The sequence below is a fragment of the Bubalus kerabau genome, chromosome 17, assembly GCF_029407905.1.
Source record: "Bubalus kerabau isolate K-KA32 ecotype Philippines breed swamp buffalo chromosome 17, PCC_UOA_SB_1v2, whole genome shotgun sequence".
Lineage (NCBI taxonomy): Eukaryota > Metazoa > Chordata > Mammalia > Artiodactyla > Bovidae > Bubalus > Bubalus kerabau.
Genome location: NC_073640.1, coordinates 36,060,957 through 36,071,066, shown reverse-complemented (window position 1 = coordinate 36,071,066; position 10,110 = coordinate 36,060,957). Strand labels below are relative to the sequence as shown.

The following is a 10,110-nucleotide window of genomic DNA, read 5'->3' as shown; positions in this document are numbered from 1 at the left end:
GATTTTCCTAACCCAGGGGTTGACATCTCTTATGTCTCCTGCACAGGCAGGTGGGTTCTTTACCACTAGCACCACCTGGGAAGCCCCTGGTGAGTGAGGGAGGTGTATTAAATTCCTGACTAGCTCAGGTCAGAGCTTCTCTCTTGATCAACATACTCTAATGCATCCAGGGATGGAGCCAGAAGAGTCTCCTAATTGGGCCTATTAGCTCAGCCTATCCTTTGTGGGAGACAGATGGAGGAAGTTTCCAACACTCAATAAAAGTGGCTTCCTTTGGGGCCAAGAAGCATTCTCTCTTGCTGATGAAAGTCTAAATTTGGAAGGTCCCGCAGGGGTTGGCACAATGTAGGAGAAACGGCTTAGAGAGATGGAGGACTCAATTGAACCCCAGCTCCATTCACTGCCTTGGGACTGTGAGTCAATAACTTGACCTCTCCCAGCCCGACTTTCCTGACACGTGGAATGAGGATGTTGATACCTATCTTTCAGCAAAGTGCCTGGCCCATTACTGATGATTCCTATCTCTTGGCTCTCTTCTCTCCTTCTGGGGGGCCGAATCCCCTGGGGTCTCCGAACACATCCACAAGTCCATCCCTCACTTTCCATTTTGCTGAGAGACTTGGCTGAAGGCATGCACCCGTGTGAACACCTGCAGAAGGTCAAACTAAAAGGTGAGGTTCTTTGCTTCGGGTTGGAATTATATCAGTTATTCCATCCTACTAAAGAGACACTCCATGCTTAGCAGACAGAAAGGCTTCCAGTGAAATATTTTGGCATGAAAATGCGTTCATTTGGAAAGAAAAACTTCCCAACATCAAATGTATGGGGCATATAGTAGGGAAGAATAAAAAAAAAAGATTCCTGGTGAAAAGTGAACTTTTAGACTGGAGATTTCTCACCCTCTTCATGGACATCACAGATCAGCATCCTTCTGCTCTTCCCATGCTCCCCGCTCCTTCTCCTCTGGCCGTGTCTCCCTTCTGCAGAGCTGGACACAGGTTATAGACACAACACACCTCTATCCACTCCTCCTGAGGGTAGCCATCCTGCCTCCCTATATTCTTCCCTGGACAAATTTACCTGTGAAGTAAGTAACTTGGGAAACCTTACCATCTCTGCAATTTAAATATAGATACATTGACCAGTTGGTCTTAAAAATGGTCAAAATGGGGACTTCCCTAATGCTCCTGTGGTTAAGATTTTTGCCTTCCAATGAAGGAAATGGCAACCCACTCCAGTGTTCTTGCCTGGAGAATCCCAGGGACGGGGGAGCCTCGTGGGCTGCCGTCTATGGGGTCCCACAGAGTCAGACATGACTGAAGTGACTTAGCAGCAGCAGCAGGGGCTATGAGTTTGATCCCTGGTCGAGGAGCTAAGATCACAAATGCCTCTCAGCCAAAAAACCAAAATATAAGAAGCAGTATTGTTAAAAAAAAAATTCAGTTAAGACTTTAAAAATAGTCCACATCAAAAAAAAAATCTTTAAAAAATGTTTAAGATATAAAAATAGACAAACAGTCAAAATGGTTTCATGAGAACAGATTATATAAGATCTGCCTGTTGACTGATTGAATTAATCTTTTGTGAAGGCTGAGACGGCATGACTGACACGCAGTTCTAAAATATTTGACCTCTGCCCCATACCTAAGTTGTTCATCACTATCACGCCTCCCTCCAGAGAGGTGGTTCTCAATACTGACAGGACATTAGGACCACCTGGGAAGCTCTGATGAATCCTCATGCTCAGGGTTCTCAGCACATCCCATAAATCACACCCTCCAGGGGTGGGACTCAGGCATCAGCATTTTCATTTAACTCCCCAAATGATACCGACATGTTGCCAAGGTTGAGAACTGCTGTTTTTATGGGGATAGGACTAGGACAATTCAGGAGAATGTCTGTCCTAAGCCCCACTATTTTCCCCTTCCCCACAGCTCTACAATCCTCTGCCAACACCAGCTTCCTGAGAACCTTTTCACAAGGCTTCATGTCTGAGGTCCTGGGCATGTCAGGCTGAGAGCTGGCTGGCCAATGGTATGTGTGCTTGCTGACAATTCAACAGCTTTTCCTGGCATATTTGAGCTCAAAAACCTGAAAGATAAAGACCTCACATTAGGCAAGGGGTCTTGCTCTCTCCTCCAATCTCCCCAGGCTGATAAATAATAGATAATGAAGAACAGTGCTATTACATGCATTAAAGCACTTGGCATCTGCCTCCAAGACAGCACTTTCCATCTAATCGGAGGTCCAGTTCAGCATAAGATTGTTTGGTGGTAAGGCCAGGTCCTTTTAGAGGGCTCTTTGATGCTGCCAAGTTATTCAGTGGAAAAAGGAAATAATTCAACCCTAGAATCAATTGCAATGTCAGTTTCTAAAAGGGCTAGGTTAGTATGAATGAAATTTCTTTCTCTTTCAGAGCATAACATCCAGTATTTACCTATTTTGAGGGGCAGAGCCCCAAAGCTTCTCAGAGAGGTCCATCTAAAATTGAGCTCCTTAGCAGTCTTCTATTGTGTTTTCTTCTTTACAAAACACATCACAACCAGCAGAGCCCGCATGTGTACTTGTTCTTTGTTAGTGGAGTTCAAACTCCACACAAGTGACGCCATTTCTGTTTTGTATCTCTCCTGCCTAATGCACAAGCTGACAAAGAGTCGGAACTCAAACGCTGTCAGCCGAATGGGTGCTGAAGGCGCAACATGAAACACCTGCTTTGCAGAGCAATTCGGGGCATACTCTGCTTTATGAGGCAAATGCTCTTTATACCTTTTGGGGAAACTGAGGCCTATCAAACGGTGAAGAGGTGGCATGGAGTGAGAGGCCGTCTTTCCTCTTCATTGGGAATGCAAACAGTGGAACAGCCCAGCTCCCATTTGGGCATGTGGTTGTGCAGTCCTGGAGAAGTCACATCCTCAGCTTTGTCAGGAAAAGAGAGATTTCACTCCAAGCTCTCTGATCACACTGCCGTTTCAGGAAGACAACGTGCCAAGGGAGGCAGGCTCGCCAGTGAGCCTGGCATTTGGCAGTGGGCCTTCTCTGCGTGGTGGCACAGACTGATGTGGGAGAACAAAGGGTGCAAATTCCTAAACCTTCAAGTGCACTGTGGATGTTTAGATCAATTACTTAACCTCCCTGGATCTTAGTTTCCTCATTTTAAAAAGTCTGTGTTTATACTAATATTTGTGTGGCTCAGATGGTAGAGAATCTGCCTGCAATACAGGAGATCTGGGTTTGATCCTTGCTTCAGGAAGATGCCCTGGAATGGCAGTTTACTCCAATATTCTTGCCTGGAGAATCCCATGGACAGAGGAGCCTGGCCAGCCATAGTCCATGGTGGTCCCAGAGCCAGATGCGACGGAGTGAAAGACTAACACTTTCACTTCAAGATCATTATAAACACAGTATTTCTTTCACAAAGTATGCTCCAGAGAACTAATCCTTCCAATGCCTTATAGATAAAGGATTCTATTTCAAAAGGAGCTTAAAGAACACCACACTCCATGCTTCCTGATCTAGTTAAGATTCAACAAGTATTTACTGAGCGTATACTATATGTCATACACTGGATGCACCAGTGAACAGAAAAGACATAAATTCCTGCCATCATAGAGTTTATATGTTACTGAGGGGAGACAAAAATTAAACAAAATAAACAAGAAAAAAGCATACTAAGGCTAGATGTTGGTAAATGTTATGGAGAAAAACACAGAAAGGAAAGAGGATGTAAAGGAGAGGAAGGGGATATTTCTTTCTCTCATTACTTCTACAAAATCCCAGGGAAGGTTCTGATTGGCTGACATGATTCATAAGTCCACCCCTTGAACTAACTGCTGTTGAAGAAACTGTTTCAAATCTGTCATTGGCCATGCAAGGTCATGTGTTCATTCCTGTGGATCAGGAGTCAGAAGTGACTTCCCAAAAAGGAGAAAGACAAGAAAGTCAAAGTGAAAGTCACTCAGTCGTGTCCGACTCTTTGCAACCCTATGGACTATATAGTCCATGGAATTCTCCAGGTCAGAACACCAGAGTGGGAGCCGTTCCCTTCTCCAGGGGATCTTCCCAACCCAGGGATCAAACTCAGGTCTCCCGCATTGCAGGTAGATTCTTTACCAGATGAGCCACCAGGGAAGCCCAAGAATACTGGATAGGATAGCCTATCCCTTCTCCAGAGGATCTTCCTGACCCAGGAATTGAACCAGGGTCTCCTGCACTGAAAGCAGATTCTTTACCAGGTGAGCTACCAGGGAATCCCCAGGAAGACAAGAAGATAACATCAACTGTTATCACAGGACACAGAAGATCTGGAAGACCAAACTTCTTCTTTAAGGAATTAATGTCATTGTAGCATTATTTGCAATAGCCAAGACATAGAAATAACCTAAATGTCCATGGACAGAGGAATGGATAATGGATAAAGAAGATGTGTACATACACACATATACACAATTAAATATTACTCGGCCATAAAAAAAGAATGAAATAATGTCTTTTGCAGCAAGATAAATGGACCTAGAAATCATCATACTAGTCAAATAGGGAAAGACAAATGTCATATCATGACAATCATATGTGGAATCTGATTTTTTTTTAATGGTACAAATGACCTTATTTACAAAACAGAACAGACTTACAGATATGAAAAACTTATTGCCAAAGGGGAGACATGGAGAATGAAGGATAAATCAGGAGCTTGGGATGAACATACTATATATAAGATAGATAACTAACAAGGGCCTAATGTATAGCACAGGGAATTCTACTCAATATTCTGTGATAACCTGTATGAGAAAAGAACCTGAAAAATATTCTTTGCTGTATACCTGAAACTAACACAACATTGTAAATCAATTATAACCCAATAAAACAACTTTTAAAAAATTAAAGAAAAAAAGAATTGTGAGAAAGCCTGCCTTGGTAAACATATAAATCTTCACTTACCCCAGTAGTTCTCCAATGCTGTTAACCACATACCTTTGTTTGTGAATACCTACTAATACACTTTGATAAATGCCTAGTTGTAAACTTCTGATTTCATATAATCTCACTATTAGCAAATCTAGATTTTGAGCAGATTCTTAAATTTTCAAAAAAATTTTCTAGGTTGAAGAATTTCATATTTCTTTGTGTTTTTTACTTTAATGAACATCCACCTTGGCTGAGTGTCTTTCATCAAATGTAATGAAAAATTTGAAGGAATAAGCTTCGGAGGCAGAGATGCCTCCACAGTTTAGCAAAGGATCTGCAAACAATAAATGAACAAATCCAAAGCTGGAGCACCTAGTTTTGATGCAAGAAGAAATCTTCCAAACCACCAACTGTCCTGGTCAACTGGGTCTAGTTTAATGAGAAACTTTCATGATGTTTTATAGAAATGTTTGCAAAATCACAACCCTGTAAAATGTCATGTCATCTTCCTTGTGACTTTGTGAAATGTCACGAGGTAAGCTATATCAGTAGAGTTCTTATCTCAATGCTTCCCATAGAAGTCTGCCATGGACAGGGAGGCAGACATTTACAATAGCTGTTGAGCCACAGGTCACAAAACATAATACAGTTGGTTGAATGACAGAAGCAGAAGACCCCAAACTATTCACAGCAGATGTCAGTATCTGTGGACAGATCCAGGACCAACCTCATCACTAAGTCACTGTTCATTCTAGCAAGTCATTTCAGCATCTAGGGAAACTGGATTCATTTTTAGTACATGCTGGGATAACAATAATAAACCCTGGAAGTTTAGGAAAAAAGGGCAGCACATTTGATGACTAAGGGGCCACCTCATATTGTTTTCCTTCAGACAAGCTTTTTTTGTTTGTTTTTAAATGGCTTTGATTTTCTTTCATTTAAAAATTCAGTGCATAGCCATCTTAAAAATATTAAAACATATGAATTAAAAAGTGCCCATAATTTTTCAGCTTAGAAATAATAACTATTAAACTTTTGATGAAGTGTTAAGTTTTATGTTACTCTATTATGACTCCATTTATACAAAGATGCAAATAAGTGTACATGTATTTTGTGTATTGGTAAATATGTAGTTCTGTGTATTGATTTATCTTAGCTTTAGAATTAGAAACATTTCCCCACATCAGAAAGTCTTCATATATATCATTTTAATGTCTACATAATATTCCATATATTACATGCACTGTAGTTTATTCCCTGCTCTATATTTGGAGTTATGCTGCACACACATCTCCATGTTTTTGACACTATAAATAAAATTGATATAAAAGTGGCATGTAAGACTTTGGTAAATATATGCTCAGTCCTCTCAGGAATGTGGAAATTTTAGAAGAAAATGAGTTAATTGGTGATTTTTATAAGAGGATTAAAAGAGCAAGAGGACAGTGTTCCCCAAAGTTATGTCTATTGTTGATGCAACACAAATTTACTTTCATGCTGGGGAAGACAGTCTCCTTTAAATTGTTGGAGGGAGAAGATTTCAAGAGGATTCAAACTAAAAATTATTGTTTTCCTGCCAAAACACAAAGGAAAAAACAAACAGTCAAACTAAATCATTAGGAGGGATCAGACCAGAGGCATCATAAGAAAAAAAAAAAAAAAAATGGCAGCATTTAGGGGGCTGACGAAGGCAACAGTAGCAGTCAACTACGGATGGTTTTGAAGGTCCTCTAATAAGAGGAAACAGTAGAGAAATGAGGAATAACCAGTCCCCAAACAACAGGCTTCTTCATATCTTTGATTTGTTTTTTTCAATGATGCTAAAAATATAGCATATGCACAATGATAATGGAGATTCTGTGACACTTATCACATCAGAATACAATCATTCATATGTGTGCTGTACACAAGCACATATTCTCTTTTAAGTCATATTTTTCCCTCAGTAAACTTCTAATGGGACTTTAGTAAAAACAGGAGAGTGCAGTTCCTTTGTCTACTCACAAATGTAGCAACTTGGCTAATCCTGCCAGCAGCATGGTAGTGCAGTGGTCAAGAATCCGCCTGCCAATGCAGGAGGCGCAAGAGATGCAGGTTCCATCCCTGGGTCGGGAAGATCCCTTGGAGGAGGAAGTGGCAACCCACTCCAGTATTCTTGCCTGGAGAATTCAATGGACAGAGGAGGCTGGTGGGCTATCATCCATGGGGTCACAGAGTCGGATATGGATACATAACTGAGTGACAGAACACACGCACACACCAGTAACATATGCTTATTTCCAAGACCAGGCTAAGCTAAGCTGACGATCCTAAGGAAGTTAAGCAAGGAACCTCATAGGAAAGGCACACTGGGTGGGTGGGGTGGGGGTGGGGGGGACTCTGCACAGTAGGTCATTGAGTTGGCTTTGCAAGCAGATGAAACCTGTCCAATTAACTGTCTGGTTCTCTGGCATGTCCCATATCTTAGCATGGAAGCAATGGCCTTTTTAACCTCTGCATCTTCAATAAATTCCGCACAGCTCCTTTCATTCTGCATCATCCACCTGGTGTTTTCTATGGAGAATATGGCACCAAACTTTAAGGTCAGGACTTTTTGCCCACTATTTCCAATGTAGCCAGAGTGGAACCAGTTAATTATCGAAGAGAAACAATTCCCAGATTTTTCTTTTTTCAGCAAAGATATTTTATTCCCCTGGTGGAGGTGATTTTGATGGGTGGCTGAACATTTATGTGCACACTGCAATCTAATTTTAGTCCCTACTGTTGGGATAACATAAGCTCATTTTCTCTGCACAGAGGATGGAAGGCGTCAGAGTGGCGACCTGGCTGGCTTCCCATGGATCCCACCTTCATCAGCAGGATGGAGTCGGGAGGCAGAACTGACCTCTGGAAACCTTTGGCTTGGTGCCCTCAGAAGTCGGGGTGTCAGTTTTCAGGCTGTGCCAGACACCGTGGCCAAGGCCAAGGGTGCTCCGTCAAACCTATCCATTTCAATTAAAGGCGAGACAGTGGAGAAGTAAAATAATCAATTTTGCAAGCTGAACTCCATCATCCTGTCGACACTTTATCTTTGCTCCGGATATACTTGTGCAGGATATGTTTCCTACGACTCTCATGGCATTACTCACCGATGACACTTCTGGTTAGAGATGGATCAAAGCTACTTTGTAAAAAGTGATCAAGATAAGAGGAAAGTGGAAAGTTTCATATGTACATTATAGGGCTGTGTGTGGGGGGTGCCCAAAACTTCTTTATGCCAAAATACTTCTTACTTATTGGAAGATCTCCATGATCCAATGCCAATTTCTACAGCCAAGTCAGCTAAATTGTTTGTTAATGTATAGTCAATGCTTCAATCAAATATGATGACCAACACTCTCACATATCCTGCAAAGATACAGACCTTTGCTAATGCCCTTTCCTTCAACACTGATGCTTTCAACCATTTATTACCTCTCAATTCGATGTGCTAGTCATTTATTGAACATTAGTGTACCAGGCAGTTCATTTAGAGATGTTCACACATTATTGGTTTGATCCTTAAATCTTTGGAATAAACATAAAATCTAATATACAACTGTGCTCAACTTATCTGTTTATTTATTTATCTCACTCTATTGTCATTACATCTTTTATCATATTCATTGAGAAGTGAGCAATTCAGTGAAAGCAAGAACTGGATCTCTCTACATCTCCACTCTCTTTTCAGCATCTAGCAGTGGATATGAAACTGAGTAACCGCTCAATATTTTGAGTCAATTGGTGACTTATAATACCATTATCAACCCATGGTAGGAATCAAGTCCCTAACGCTTAATGAGTTAATGTAACTTGACCAAAAGTCACAGAGCTTGTCTGGGAGAGCTGGGACTTGAATCTGGCTTTGTCTGACCCCTCCCTTCCTCTACCTAAACCCATCACTGATTGAGATCTCCATGACTGGATTGTACCAAACAAGATCCACACCCTGGTCTGCAATTGTTCTCTGCCCACTCTGAACACATGACTCAGATGATACAAACAAAACTGAGATTCTGCCAATGAGGAAGAATGGAAGTAGAGAAACAGCTGTGGGTGGACAGCCAATAGTTCCTGCTACCAAAAAGGAATAGTAAAATAGTTCACAGGAGCTACACAGTGAGGGGTATTATTCAGTGTATAACCTCACCTGACATGTTCATGGTAACAGTTCTGAAACTTTATTTCTAATCAATGCCTCTCTCTTCAGTTCTCCATCATAAGTAACCAACAGACACTACACACTTACAGGTATTCCACAGGGTTCTTCAGCTCAGTAAGTCTCAGATTGAATTAATCATCTTCTCTGCAACATGTATTCCCTATCCTGTGGTCCCTCTTCGATTCTCTTGGGCCTCTGCTGCCACTCTATCAGTTAACCCAAGGCTTAAACCTAAATGGCTTCTTAACATCTTCACTCCTACTGCCACCCCTTACTCAAACACATGGATTGTGCCATCGGGTTCTGCTACTGCCGAGCTCCAAATGAGATCAGTCCACTCAGCTGGAGGCGCCATCATTGTCTAAGATTATATCCTTATAGAGTCTCATCTTGGCAATTTCCAGAACCTCTATTCTAGATTTCCAATATCTGGTTCCCCCAAAGACAGCATAGGCTTGACTACATCACTCTACCATATTTCTTAATTATAAGTCTGCTCACAACTCATCATGATAGAAAGGACCTTTGTTGTACAACTTCTCTTCAGCTATCCAGACTTACCTCTTGTTCCTCCACCCTTTTCATTTTACCAGTGAGAAATCCTGAACTCCATGAATTCCAATAACACCCCATGGACAACTTGTGCTTCCAGCTTACTTTTTAGCAATTAACCAGACCAAATATATATATATATGGCTTGCCTGGTGGCTCAGTCGGTAAAGAATCTGCCTGTAATGCAGGAGACCGGGGTTTGATCTCTGGGTTGGGAAGATCCCCTGGAGGAGAGCATGACTACTCCCTCCACTATTCTTGCCTGGAGAATTCCATGGACAGAGGAGTCTTGGTGGGCTACAGTCCATAGTGTCACACAGAGTTGAACACAACCGAAGTGACTAAGCAGCATATATATATGCTTATATATGCTCCTTGTATATATATACATATATATATACACACACACATATATATATATATATATACATTTAAAATAAAATTTGGCTGCACCCAGTCTTAGTTATGGCACA

General features: G+C 41.4%; 1 long non-coding RNA gene across 1 annotated transcript; it reads left to right on the top strand.

Annotated features, from left to right (window-relative positions):
- The first annotated feature begins 346 nt into the window (after positions 1 to 346).
- LOC129631348 (uncharacterized) lies at positions 347 to 8,804 on the top strand. The gene is made up of 3 exons (XR_008704004.1): positions 347 to 671; positions 1,935 to 2,034; positions 7,702 to 8,804. It is a non-coding gene; the product is annotated as an uncharacterized LOC129631348 (long non-coding RNA).
- Positions 8,805 to 10,110: the final 1,306 nt, after the last annotated feature.